Source organism: Hibiscus syriacus, unplaced genomic scaffold (genome assembly GCF_006381635.1).
Source record: "Hibiscus syriacus cultivar Baekdansim isolate YM2019G1 unplaced genomic scaffold, ASM638163v2 tig00005929_pilon, whole genome shotgun sequence".
In the NCBI taxonomy this organism is placed as follows: Eukaryota; Viridiplantae; Streptophyta; class Magnoliopsida; order Malvales; family Malvaceae; genus Hibiscus; species Hibiscus syriacus.
The window spans coordinates 1,284,462-1,296,610 of NW_024062071.1; the positions used below are offsets into that span (position 1 = coordinate 1,284,462).

At 35.1% G+C, this 12,149-nt stretch overlaps 1 pseudogene; it reads right to left on the reverse strand.

Moving 5' to 3' along the window:
• Positions 1–2,361: 2,361 nt before the first annotated feature.
• Positions 2,362–3,476, reverse strand: LOC120200048 (annotated as a pseudogene).
• Between the last annotated feature and the right edge of the window lie 8,673 nt (positions 3,477–12,149).

Sequence of the window (12,149 nt, forward strand, 5' to 3'; positions counted from 1 at the left end):
GGATAATAATAGTGAGTAAACAAATAAGATGATAAACACGAACACTGGGGATGAATTGGAACTGTGTTGGAGGACAATACAACTTCTTTTAAATTCCTATATAATTTACCTATCTTCTTTGTGTTTTTTATTGAACAAAATCACGGACAAAGAAAATAATTCATTATAATCGGTGGTAAAATTACAAGATTATTTCATTAGAGTAAATGAGTCCTAGAATTCTAGCTATATATAGAGTTGTACGTATACAATAATACTAATCGGATAAAACTATATCATACCGCACTGGTTCTGCTTTCCACCTTCGACAAGGGATCACGTATCATTTATATATGTTTTTCAATTGTACGTATTTAGTAAGTGAATTGCTTTATAAACTTCTCTTAGACAGACCATAAATAAAACTTAAATTACAAACTTTTAACAATGATAGATTAATAAAAAGAACCATAAGCAGCAGCAACCTTGAGTATGGAGAAAATGATGAGAATTGGATAAATACCCAGATTTAAACCTAACATGGAAAGCTAATTTGGAACTATCCTTGAGTGCATAAGTTCACGAAGATTGGTTAATTTCTTTTGGCCGTGTGTTATTTTTGTTCCTTTTAAATTTTATAAGTTCAAGTTCGTCCCTTAACATAGGATCTCGATTCCGTCCCGAGCTTAAGGTTTACATGACGTCGATTATCCTCCGATAATACTTTCCGCCTCGCGTGGACGACCGTATAATTCTTGACCTGACATTCAGCACAGGCTAAAGTTAATACTATATTATAGTAAGTAGGATCATTACTTTACCTTAAAACTCCATTTCCGAACAGCTTGATGAGGCTGCTAACAAACCACATGCAGCTGAAAAAACCAAACAATGAGGCGGAATTCATGGAGGAGTAAGCGTTTCAGTAGCCTTCGCAGGCTCCAATGAAGGAATATTGGAAGCCTTTGAGGGAAACTGGAACCTTCTCCGATTTATGCTTACTTGCTTGTATTCCCTCTCCGGGGGTATGTATGGGGTTTATATAGGGATCATTGCTCAATTTCCCACGTGCGACTCCCTTGACTTTTTCATGTATTCTGTGTCAACTTGTAGCCTTTCGAGAGAACAAAATGATCCCGTTATCTCTGTTAATTGACTTATTCCATATTACAAGGGTCAAGCGAATATCTCGAGCTTTACATGTACCACTTGCGCTGCATATATACCTCTCATTGTGTACATGGAATCCTTTGCTATTTCACTCGATGCCATCAGTGAGCAGAATTCAGCTAAAATAGTGCATAAAATTTTATCATATATCAAATGATAGATTAATTTGAATTCTTCATTTGTCTGGTTGATGATAATATCCGAATTATGATGGTTTTACACGATTCAATCTTCGAATTTTAGATGAAGAACCGTGGTTGGAATTTAGGACAATTAATATTATCTAGTTAAAAAAATATTTAATGAAGGATGAAATTACAGAATAAAATGAAGGTAAAGATCAAGATTATGTCGGTCTCCCTCGATATTATATATTGAACGAATACGATCATCTAACTATAGATTTGATTTTGACAAAAAAAAAATATGAACTTGTTTACCCAAGACAGCCGGCGTATCTTCTAATCCTCCGGGAATCCACATTATTGGCTCTAAGGTGGCAACGCATGGTGGGAGGAATATATATATATATAGGCGTAATTGATACACTATATAGGTATAGATAGCTAAGGAATGGATTCTCACGATGTTAAGCATCCCACGTTTGTTTATCCATATTGCTAGGTAGTGTTGGGAAATTAGATTTATTTGTGGTTATAGGTTAAATAAATAAAGAAATTATCATGCCGTGTAAAATCATATCTTAAAAACTATTTCATCTGATACATTATAAATATATAAAATTTTCCTCTCAATTGGAATCAAAATAAAATTAATTTATAAAACATCCATCCACTAAACAAAGAAGTGATTAAAACTCTCTTTTCTTTACAATATATAACTAATAAGGTCCTGTTTATATAGATTTCATGAGGCTTAAATATAAAATAACTGCCTAAACTATACTAGATTCACGAATAAGTGTCTTGAGTATTTTTTTTTACTCATCTTGGTGTTTAACTTAACAAACATTATCATTGTAGGTGTTCGGGTCATCAATGACGTTAATTTTTTTCCGCTAAGTGACATTTGTCGCAATATGGTGATTTTAAATTTATTTTTTTAAAATATTAAAATATAATTATATTTATAAAGAAAACACTAATTTATCTTAAATTAAAAAAAAAACCCCTTAGAATCCAAATCCTAACGTAACCCTCTGTTTGCATCGTGCACCGATCTATAACTAATTCGTTTTTATTTACTTCGAGTGCTTCACATAAACCATTCTTTGGTCACCCTTGAATGCAAGGCCAGCTCCTTTTTAACCGGCGCGATGACGAGGTTCTGAAATCACAGCACGGGATCAAAAATAAGTCATTTAACAGCTAGGCAACAACATACAGTATACAAAAAATTATAACTGATAAGAGCAGAGACTTACCTCCACTTCCCTTGGCTCTGCAAATTTTTCATGCGCCGCAAGAGGAACACCACTCTTATCCTATCATAGAGCATAACAAACATGCATGAAATACATCAGTCAATTCCGTATAATTAGGTTAATCAATATCTTAAGTTATATTGTTTGCTTACCGTATGAGCTCGCAAATCGTAGGCAGATCTATCCGCGAAGCCAACGCACTCAATCCAGCCATAAGAGCATTCTATTTCAGCATCCCAGCAGTCTGCAGGATAGTGAGCCATCTCGTTCGCCAGATGCTGCCTAAAACGTAATTGATCTTTGTCGATCCCCAGATATGTCAAAAAAAGATGCACCCTCCCGATAAAATACCCCAGTGTCTCATTGTTGACAATGCCCTGAGCAGTTATGAAAAAACAGTAAATTGTCACTACATGATGCAAAATTAGGCTGAAATTAAACTGGACTTAAATCAACGAACCTTTGAAGCTGCTTCACCTAGGCATGTACTTTCTGCCGGTTGTCCAGACACTTGTTTTTCCCTTGGGAACATTAGGAACTCCAAATTTGAAACTTGGGGAAATTTCGGGTGACTTGTTGTCAGGATCCACAAAATGCTCGATCTCGGCCAGCGTAAATTCGCGGACTCTCAGTAGACCTTACCGGGGAGATATCTAAAGTTTGAAATGATAGCCATTTTACTTCCTGCATAACCCTTATTCCTTCCACTTGAAATGATCAAAAGGGAATACATACAATATGTACCATGTATTACGAGTTCTATACCTCATTTCTAAACGCCTGGCCAATTTGTGCAGCGGCAAAAGAGGGCTTATTCTCCCATTATAGTAATACAGGTCCTTGAAGTTAACAAATATGCCTTGAGCTGTCTCAGACCGCATAAACCTGCATATTTCGAAACATTCGAATCAAGACTTCTTACACATACACTATGTTACTCGGACTCGTCATTTTTCATACCCGAATCCAAGTAAGACGACACACGAATGACATAGCTAAAAAGGGGTATGTAACTGAACCAGAAGCTCACCCGGGCTACTAACGAATAGTTAGTTAATTATACTTCGAAATTTATATATATAAACCACTGTCAATAATGACATTCGAACCCATGCCCTTTCGGACCAGTACCTGAAACTGGCGCCTTAGACCAACTCGGCCATCTTGACATTGGTTGATAAATCTGAACCAACACAACTTCGCATAGGTAAAAATTGTAATATCCATCATTTTAATCGTTGACTCTTAAATTAGCTAAACTACAAATTTAGTATTCTGATTACTACTTTTGTTCGATTATTGTCACCTAATTATTATTTTTTTCAAAATCATATTTAATATTATATTTTGGTTTTATATTGGTCACCTAATCGGGGAAATTTTAAAATAAAACTCGGGTTCGATCGGGTATGGTTCGGGTGGAGGGTAAAAAACTCCAACCCGACCCAAAGATAATAATGTAATTTTCTTAATTTTTTTTTATTTTTTAATTAAGTCCTATATCGGATCGAATTTATATTCTAAAAATTTAAGTTAGGTCGGAGTCGTGTAGAAGTTATATATTATTCGGGTCGGATTGAAGTAGATGGTACATATTTTCGGGTCAAATCAGGTTGCCTGAAAACTCGACCCTAACCATCCGTTGCCATCTTTACGTGTAATTTACCCTAAATCTTATTATCAGAAAGCAAATCTAAAATAAAAAAACCCAGACTGTTTGCTGCAATCAGTGAACCACATATCAATTTTATCGTATGCCCATTTAATAGGGTCTGGGTCCAAGAAAACGGAGCCCAATTTGGGTCGGAGTTCAAAACCCTAATTCTATTTTTCCTATTACAAAAGAGGATCCTTTAACAAATGCAGTTCCAACTTGATCGTACGTAAATTATATATTTTTTTATAAATTTATTTTAGATTAAATTTCCTTTTTTGGATAAATAGAAAATTTTATTTATCCAAAAAAAACCTCCCTGCTGAGTCAAAAAAAATCTCTATGTACAATCCAATTATTTAGATTAAATTTCGTTATACAAATTAGTTTTATTTTTAATTTTTTTAATAATTTAGAGCAATTAGTATCTATTTAGAATATATCTCAAATATTAAAAATGAAATTATATTTTACAAACGCAGTTATTCGAACTTAAAATCTTTTAAAAGGACGATACTCTCATTTATTACTAAGATCATTTACTAAGTTCTATTTAAAGCTATTTTAATTTGAATATATATTGATTAATTTTATTTATTATGATCATTTATATGTTGAATTTGTGGTGCACCGAATTTGCAAGTGGTCAAGCTGCAGATATTGTTGAAATTAGTGGCATCATTTGTTGAAAAAGTTAAATGAAATAATCACAATTTAGTCATTGTACTTTAGGGTATTTATAAGATTAGTCATTAAGCTTCAACTATAAATACCCTAGTTCATTTAGCTTCATAATCATCCCAAATCATTCTAGATTTCTCCCAATACTAGAGAATTTAGAGAGTTTCTTTAGAGTTGTTTTCTCCTTTTTATCAAGAGAGAATTATCATTGTTTTCTCCTTGGTAGATCGAGAGAAGTTGTTATTCCTATTTTCTCATAGTGAAATTCTTCTACCATTGCCTGTGGTTTTTACCCTATATTATTTAGGGGTTTCCACGTAAATTTTGTGTCTCTTTTATCTTCATTTTTATTTTATCAAATTATCAGTTGTGATTTTGCTCTATCCGATAGCTGTCTTCCGCAACAATTGGTATCATAGCCAGATTTGAGTGTGTAATATATGCTTATTATCTTTGTGGTTGCTGCCAAAATGTGGATCCTCCAACATAAGAAAGTAAGAAGATATTACTCATTCTTTGAAGGTTTTAGAGAACTATTCACGATAGTGAAATAGTGGGAGCTATCCGTAATAGAAGTTGTGTCAACGAAATTTGATATTAAAAGTTCAATGGGAGAAATTTCTCATTGTGGAAATTGAAGATGAAAGTCATCCTGAGGAAAGACGGTTGTCTAGCAGCTATCAGTAAAAGGCCGGTAGATTTCACAGATGACAATAAATGGATCGAAATGGACGGGAATGATATGGCAAACTTTCATCTAGCATTAGCAGATGAAGTATTGTCAAGCATCGAGGAGAAGAAGACAACTAAGGAGATGTAGGATCATCTCACCAAATTGTACGAGGCCATTTCGTTGCACAATAAAATTTTCCTTAAGAGGAAATTGTACACTCTCCGGATGCCAGAATCTATTTCAGTGACGGAGCACTTAAACATGTTGAACACTTTATTTTCTCAGCTTACATCCCTAAGATGTACAATAGGAGAACAAGAACATGTTGAATTTCTACTCCAAAGTCTACCTGATTCATATGATCAATTCATCATCAATTTGAAAAACAGTAATGTCACCAGTCTAGTCTTCGATGACGTTGCAGCTGCTGTTCTACAAGAAGAAAATTGGCGCAAGAACAAGGAAGACAGACAAGTAAATCTGCAACAAGCAGAAGCGTTGACAACGATGAGAGGGAGATCAACGGAACGTGGACAAAGCAGTAGTCACAAACATGGTAGATCAAAGTCAAGAAGCAAGAAGATTTTAAAGTGCTACAACTTTGGAAAAAATGGTCATTTGAAGAAGGATTGTTGGAGTCTAAATAAAAACTCCAATCCACAAGACAATACTGCAAACAGTTCAGATGATGGAGATGCTTTATGTTGTGAAGCGTCAACCATCGTGGAAGGTAGAAAGAAATATGCAAATATATGACTCATTGATTCTGGAGCAACATATCACATGACCTCAAGAAGAGAATGGTTCCATCATTATGAACCTGTCTCAGGAGGATCTGTGTATAGTTACAATGATCATGCCTTAGAGATCGTTGGCGTGGGAACCATTAAATTGAAGATGTATGATGGAACAATTAAAGTTGTTTGAGATGTGCGACACGTGAAAGGCTTGAAGAAAAATTTATTATCCTACGGATTGTTGGATAATAATGCAAGCAAGATTGAAACACGAAAAGGAATCATGAAGGTGTTCCGTGGAGCGCTTGCGGTGCTGAAAGGCGAAAAGATAGTTGCAAACTTGTACATGCTGAAGGGAGAGACTTTGCTAGAAGCAAAAGCCTCTGTTGCCTCATGTAGTTCAGATTCTGCAATGCTATGCATCAGAAACTTGGACACATGTCAGAACAAGGAATGAAAGTCCTTGTGGAGCAAAAGCTACTTCTAGGCTTAACGAATGTATCACTTACTTTGTGTGAGCATTACATAACAAGTAAGTAGCACCGGTTGAAATTCAATATGTTAAATTCTAGAGTCAAAAGTGTTTTAGAATTGGTTCACTGTGACGTATGGAAAGCAACAGTTACATCCCTACGCAGAGCAAAATACTTTGTCTCATTTATTGATGACTACTCTAGGAGATATTGGGTGTACCCTATTAAGAAGAAGTTAGACGTGTTTTCAACTTTCAAAAACTTTAAAGCGCGGGTGAAATTTGATTATGGAAATAAGATCAAGTGTTTCAGAACAGATAATGGAGGAGAATACACAAGCGAAAAATTTGATGACTTTTGCAAGAAAGAATGCATCAAAAGACAGTTCACAGTGGCGAACACTCCTCAACAAAATGGAGTGGCAGAGCGGATGAAAAGAATCTTGTTAGAAAAAAATAGCAATGTTGAAGGATGCAGGCCTAGAAAAATCATTATGGACAAAAGTAGTCAATACGGCCTTTTATTTGGTAAATCGAGCTCCATCAACTGCAATAGAACTGAAGACACCAATGGAGATGTGGACTTGTAAACCAGCTGATTATTCAAACCTCCATGTATTTGGAAGTATTGTGTACGTGATGTACAACTCCCAAGAAATTTTAAAGCTAGATCTAAAATCCAGGAAATACAATTCTTGGGGTATGCTGATGGTGTAAAGGGGTATCGCTTGTGGGATCCCACTGCCCGCAAAGTGCTCATTAGCAGGGATGTTATCTTTGTAGAAGATAAGCTACAAAGAAAAAAAGAAAATGGTAGTGCTGAAAAGTCAAAGACTACACATATACATGTGGAAAAGGAGTTTGAACAAGGATATTCTTCTGAAGCATAACCAGCACATGATGAACAATAACCAGAGAGTTTTGAAGCTCCAAGAACTCGTCAATCAGATCGTGTGAGAAGATGTCCCAATTGGCACTCAGATTATGTTATAGAAGGTAATATTGTATACTTCCTTTTAACATACCAGGAGGCAATAAACAGCTCAGATGTTTCACTATGGATGATGGTGATGCAAGAAGAAATCGAAGTCCTTCATAAAAATAATACATGGGACCTTGTGTCACTACCACAAGGAATGAAGCCAATTGGTAACAAATGGTCTTCAAAATCAAGCGAAATGGTGACGATCAAGTTAAGATGTATCGTGCAAGACTGGTGGTCAAAGGATATGCTCAAAAAGAAGGTATTGATTTCAATAAAATATTTTCTCTTGTGGTTCGACTAACAACAGTTCGAGTTGTTTTGGCAATGTATGATGCATTAAACTTATATCTAGAGCAGCTAGATGTTAAAACAACTTTTTTTCATGGAAATCTTGAAGAATATATTTACATGCTCCAGCCTGAAGGTTTTGAAGAAAAAGAAAAGAAGAACTTGGTTTGCATGTTGAACAAATCTTTGTACGGTCTAAAGCAGGCGCCGAGGTGTTGGTATAAGAGATTTGATTCCTTCATTATGTGTCTTGGATACAACAGACTTAATGCATACCCTTGCCTTTATTTCAAGAGGTATGGTGATAACGATTTTGTTATATTGCTGTTGTATGTGGATGACATGTTGGTTGGAGGACCCAACAAAGATCATATTGACGAATTGAAGGCACAACTACCTACGGAATTTGAAATGAAGGACTTGGGATCAACAAACAAGATTCTAGGGATGCAAATTCTCCGAGACAGAAGTAATAGGAAGATTTGGCTTTCACAAAAGAATTACTTTAAGAAAATCTTGTCATGATTCAGTATGCAAGATTGTAAGCCAATTTCTACCCATATTCCTATTAACTTCAAATTATCCTCCAATATGAGTCCTAGCAGTGAAGAAGAGATGATGGAGATGTCTCGAGTGTCGTATGCATCGGCAGTGGGAAGTTTAATGTTCGCTATGATATGCACAAGACCAGACATTGCACAAACTGTGGGAGTGGTTAGTCGGTACATGGCGAATCCAGGCAAAGAGCATTGGAATACAGTAAATAGGATCATAAGATACATCAAAGGGACCTAAAATGTTGCATTATGTTACGGAAGATCAAATTTACTAATCAATGGGTATGTTGATTCTGACTATGCAGGGGATTTGGATAAAAGCAAATCTACAACAGGATATGCGTTTAAAATTGTTGGTGGAGCTGTAAACTGGGTTTTAAAATTGCAGTCAATTGTGGCTACATTCACAACAGATGCAGAATATGTAGCAGCTACACAAGCCAGTAAAGAAACGATTTTGTTGAAGATGCTATTGGAGGAGCTTGGGCACAATCAAGAGTATGTCTCTCTATTTTGTGACAGTCAAAGCGCCTTGCATCTAGCAAGGAATCCAGCATTTCATTCAAGGACAAAGAACATACGAGTTCAATACCATTTCATTCGTGAAAATGTGGAAGAATGGTCGGTAAATATGCAGAAGATCCATACCAAAGACAACATAGTAGATTTCATGACGAAGGCGATCAACGCTGATAAATTTACCTGGTGTCGATCCTCCTGTAGCTTGTCAGAGACGTAAGCAACATGAAGGTACAAGGTAGAAAGAATGGTGTGAAGATATGATTGTTCCAATCAAATCTTCAATATCTTCAAGTGGGAGATTGTTGAAATTGTGGTGCACCGAATGTTGAATTTAAGGTGCAACGAATTTACAAGTGGTCAAGTTGCAGAAATTGTTGAAATTAGTGGCATCATTTGTTGAAAAAGTTAATGGAATAATCACAATTTAGTCATTATACTTTAGAGTATTTATAAGATTAGTCCTTAAGCTTCAACTATAAATACCCTAGCTCATTTAGCTTCATAATCATCCCAAATCATTCTAGCTTTCTCCCAATACTAGAGAATTTAGAGAGTTTCTTGAGAGTTGTTTTCTCCTTTTTATCAAGAGAGAATTATCATTGTTTTCTCCTTGGTAGATCGAGAGAAGTTGTAATTCCTATTTTCTCATAGTGAAATTCTTCTACCGTTGCCCATGGTTTTTACCTTATATTATTTAGGGGTTTTCCACGTAAATTTTGTATCTCTTTTATCTTCATTTTTATTTTCTCAAATTATCAGTTACGATTTTACTCTATCCAATAGTTGTCTTCCACAGCATTATATGTGTTACGTTTATATTTACCAATCAATGCGATTGTATTAATCTTGCCGAGAAAAAAATGATTGTATTATCCTTTATAGAAAAGGACATTAATATATCCGTATAAGATATTATGAAACATTCCCCAAAATAATATGTTGACGAACTTCATAAACGCGTCGGCGTCACTTGACAAGTGCATGGCTTTCCAGTTATTTTTCCTTGGGAATAATTTTGCTGACGTGGCTTTCAAGTGATTCTAGAAACAATTGACTCCACCCTTATGAGATTATTTAAAATAATCTAGTTTTTTATGGGCAGTTCTAGAGTAAATAATTTAGAAAAATGAAAAAGAAAATATTATAGAATTACATAATTTGTTATGAAGATTATACAAAACTATTACTGAAGTTGAAAACGTTTTGTGTGATTGAAAATCTTGTTTAATTTCAACTCGACATAATTTCAGAACTTTGATAGAGTTCTACTCAAGAAAAAAAAACAAGAAAGAAGAAAAGGAAAGGATGGAATGATTGGCGAGGAAGTACATGGAATGTGTGTTTGGTGTGGAAGTGCACAGAATAGGGTTTGGACTTTGCGAAGGTGACGGAGTCAGAGTGAAATTTTTGCAAATGGAGATGGAAGTCGACGCGTAATAACAAAACAGAAAGAGATTGAATGAGTACGTGGCGGCTGCCGCAAAGTTTGACTGCAATACCCGATACGACAGCTATGTTGGAGGACTCGCCTGAGAGAGAGAGCTCTGCCCAGTCTTGGACGCTAATTTATCACATCGATACGCCCATTCCGATGTTTCATTTTATCATTACCAATGATAATAATAATGATGATAATATTCGAATCACTAATCTAATCGTTTTAATTAATTATCATATTACAATTATTACTTATCTATGTTATGAAAATTAATGGATATTTAGAAATAACTTTAATTATTCTTTGATGTCCTGGGTTCTGGTATTAGAAATGTTAGAAGTGTAAGCGTTTAATGTCAAGTGATTAAGAGTTATTTTTGAATAAATACTATTTTATACTTACCCATATTAATTTGAGGTTGTTCTTCCGATGGTAGGTACTCTCTTAAGTCGTTTTGTTTGAAGGTGGCTGCTGTAGGTAAAGTGGAAGAATCTATTTGGAAACCTGTTTGGTGCAATTTTGTCCCTCCAAAAGTTTCGGGTTTCGGGTTTCGTTTGGAAAGCACTGCATCAAAGACTGCCGGTTGCTTCAGAGTTGGAGAAACGAGGTGTTAGCTGTGCTGATAATTTTAATTGTTCTTTCTGCAATTGTGTGCCTGAAACTATTAATCATGTTCTATGTCATTGTGATTTTGCCTAGAAAGTTTGGCAAAAATGGTGCTCTGAGTGGAATGTTAGTATCGTATTTCCATTGAATGTGAAAGAATTACTGCAGGTATGGGGTTCTCAGAGAGTTAGAAAGAAATTTCGTGATTTATGGAAGATCGGGTTCTTTGGATTGATATGGCAAATATGGTTGGTCAGAAACAAAATTAGGTTTGAGGGTAGAATTTTTTTGGTTGATCAGATGTTCCGTTTAGCTTTATTTCAGATTGGTGTATGGGCAAAGTCGAATTGGCCTATGCTGCTCCCTAGTATCCAAGATTTTGTTCGTAGTCCTGAAGCTTTTGTGCGTGGCTGGTTCTGGCAGGTTATCGCATATGTGGTTAGGTTCTTCTGGTTTTTATGATGTTGTCTTCCTTTTCTCCAGTATCCTTTGGGGTGCCAGCTGCTTTGTATTTTACAGTGGTCGTGGGTGTCGTTTTAGCAGCTTTGGTATTGCGTTGTGATAGTTGGTTTTGTATTGAAATTATATTGAATCTTCATCGTGTTCTTCGAACACCACCACTTCAAGGTATACTCTTTTCCCTCCAATCTAGGTTATAGGGAGATTTTTTAATGAGATCCTTGTTGTGGTGTATTTTGTACCCTTTCTAATACAAAGTACCAATTTTTTTTAAAAAAAAAAAGAAAAAAATGAGTCTCCTTTCCTTCACATTAAACAAACGATCTCACGGGTAAAAGATTTCATTGTGAAATAGTAAAAGTTTTTGAATAAAAATTACCTTATGTATCCTAGATTTATAAAATAAATTAAAATATATCATCCAATTTACTAATTTTATTTTATTCATAAAAAACTTAGTGTAAATGTAATTAAAACTTTATATTATATTATTAAGATTCAAACTTTATATTATATTTGACTGGTTGATCAAGTTATTCATCTA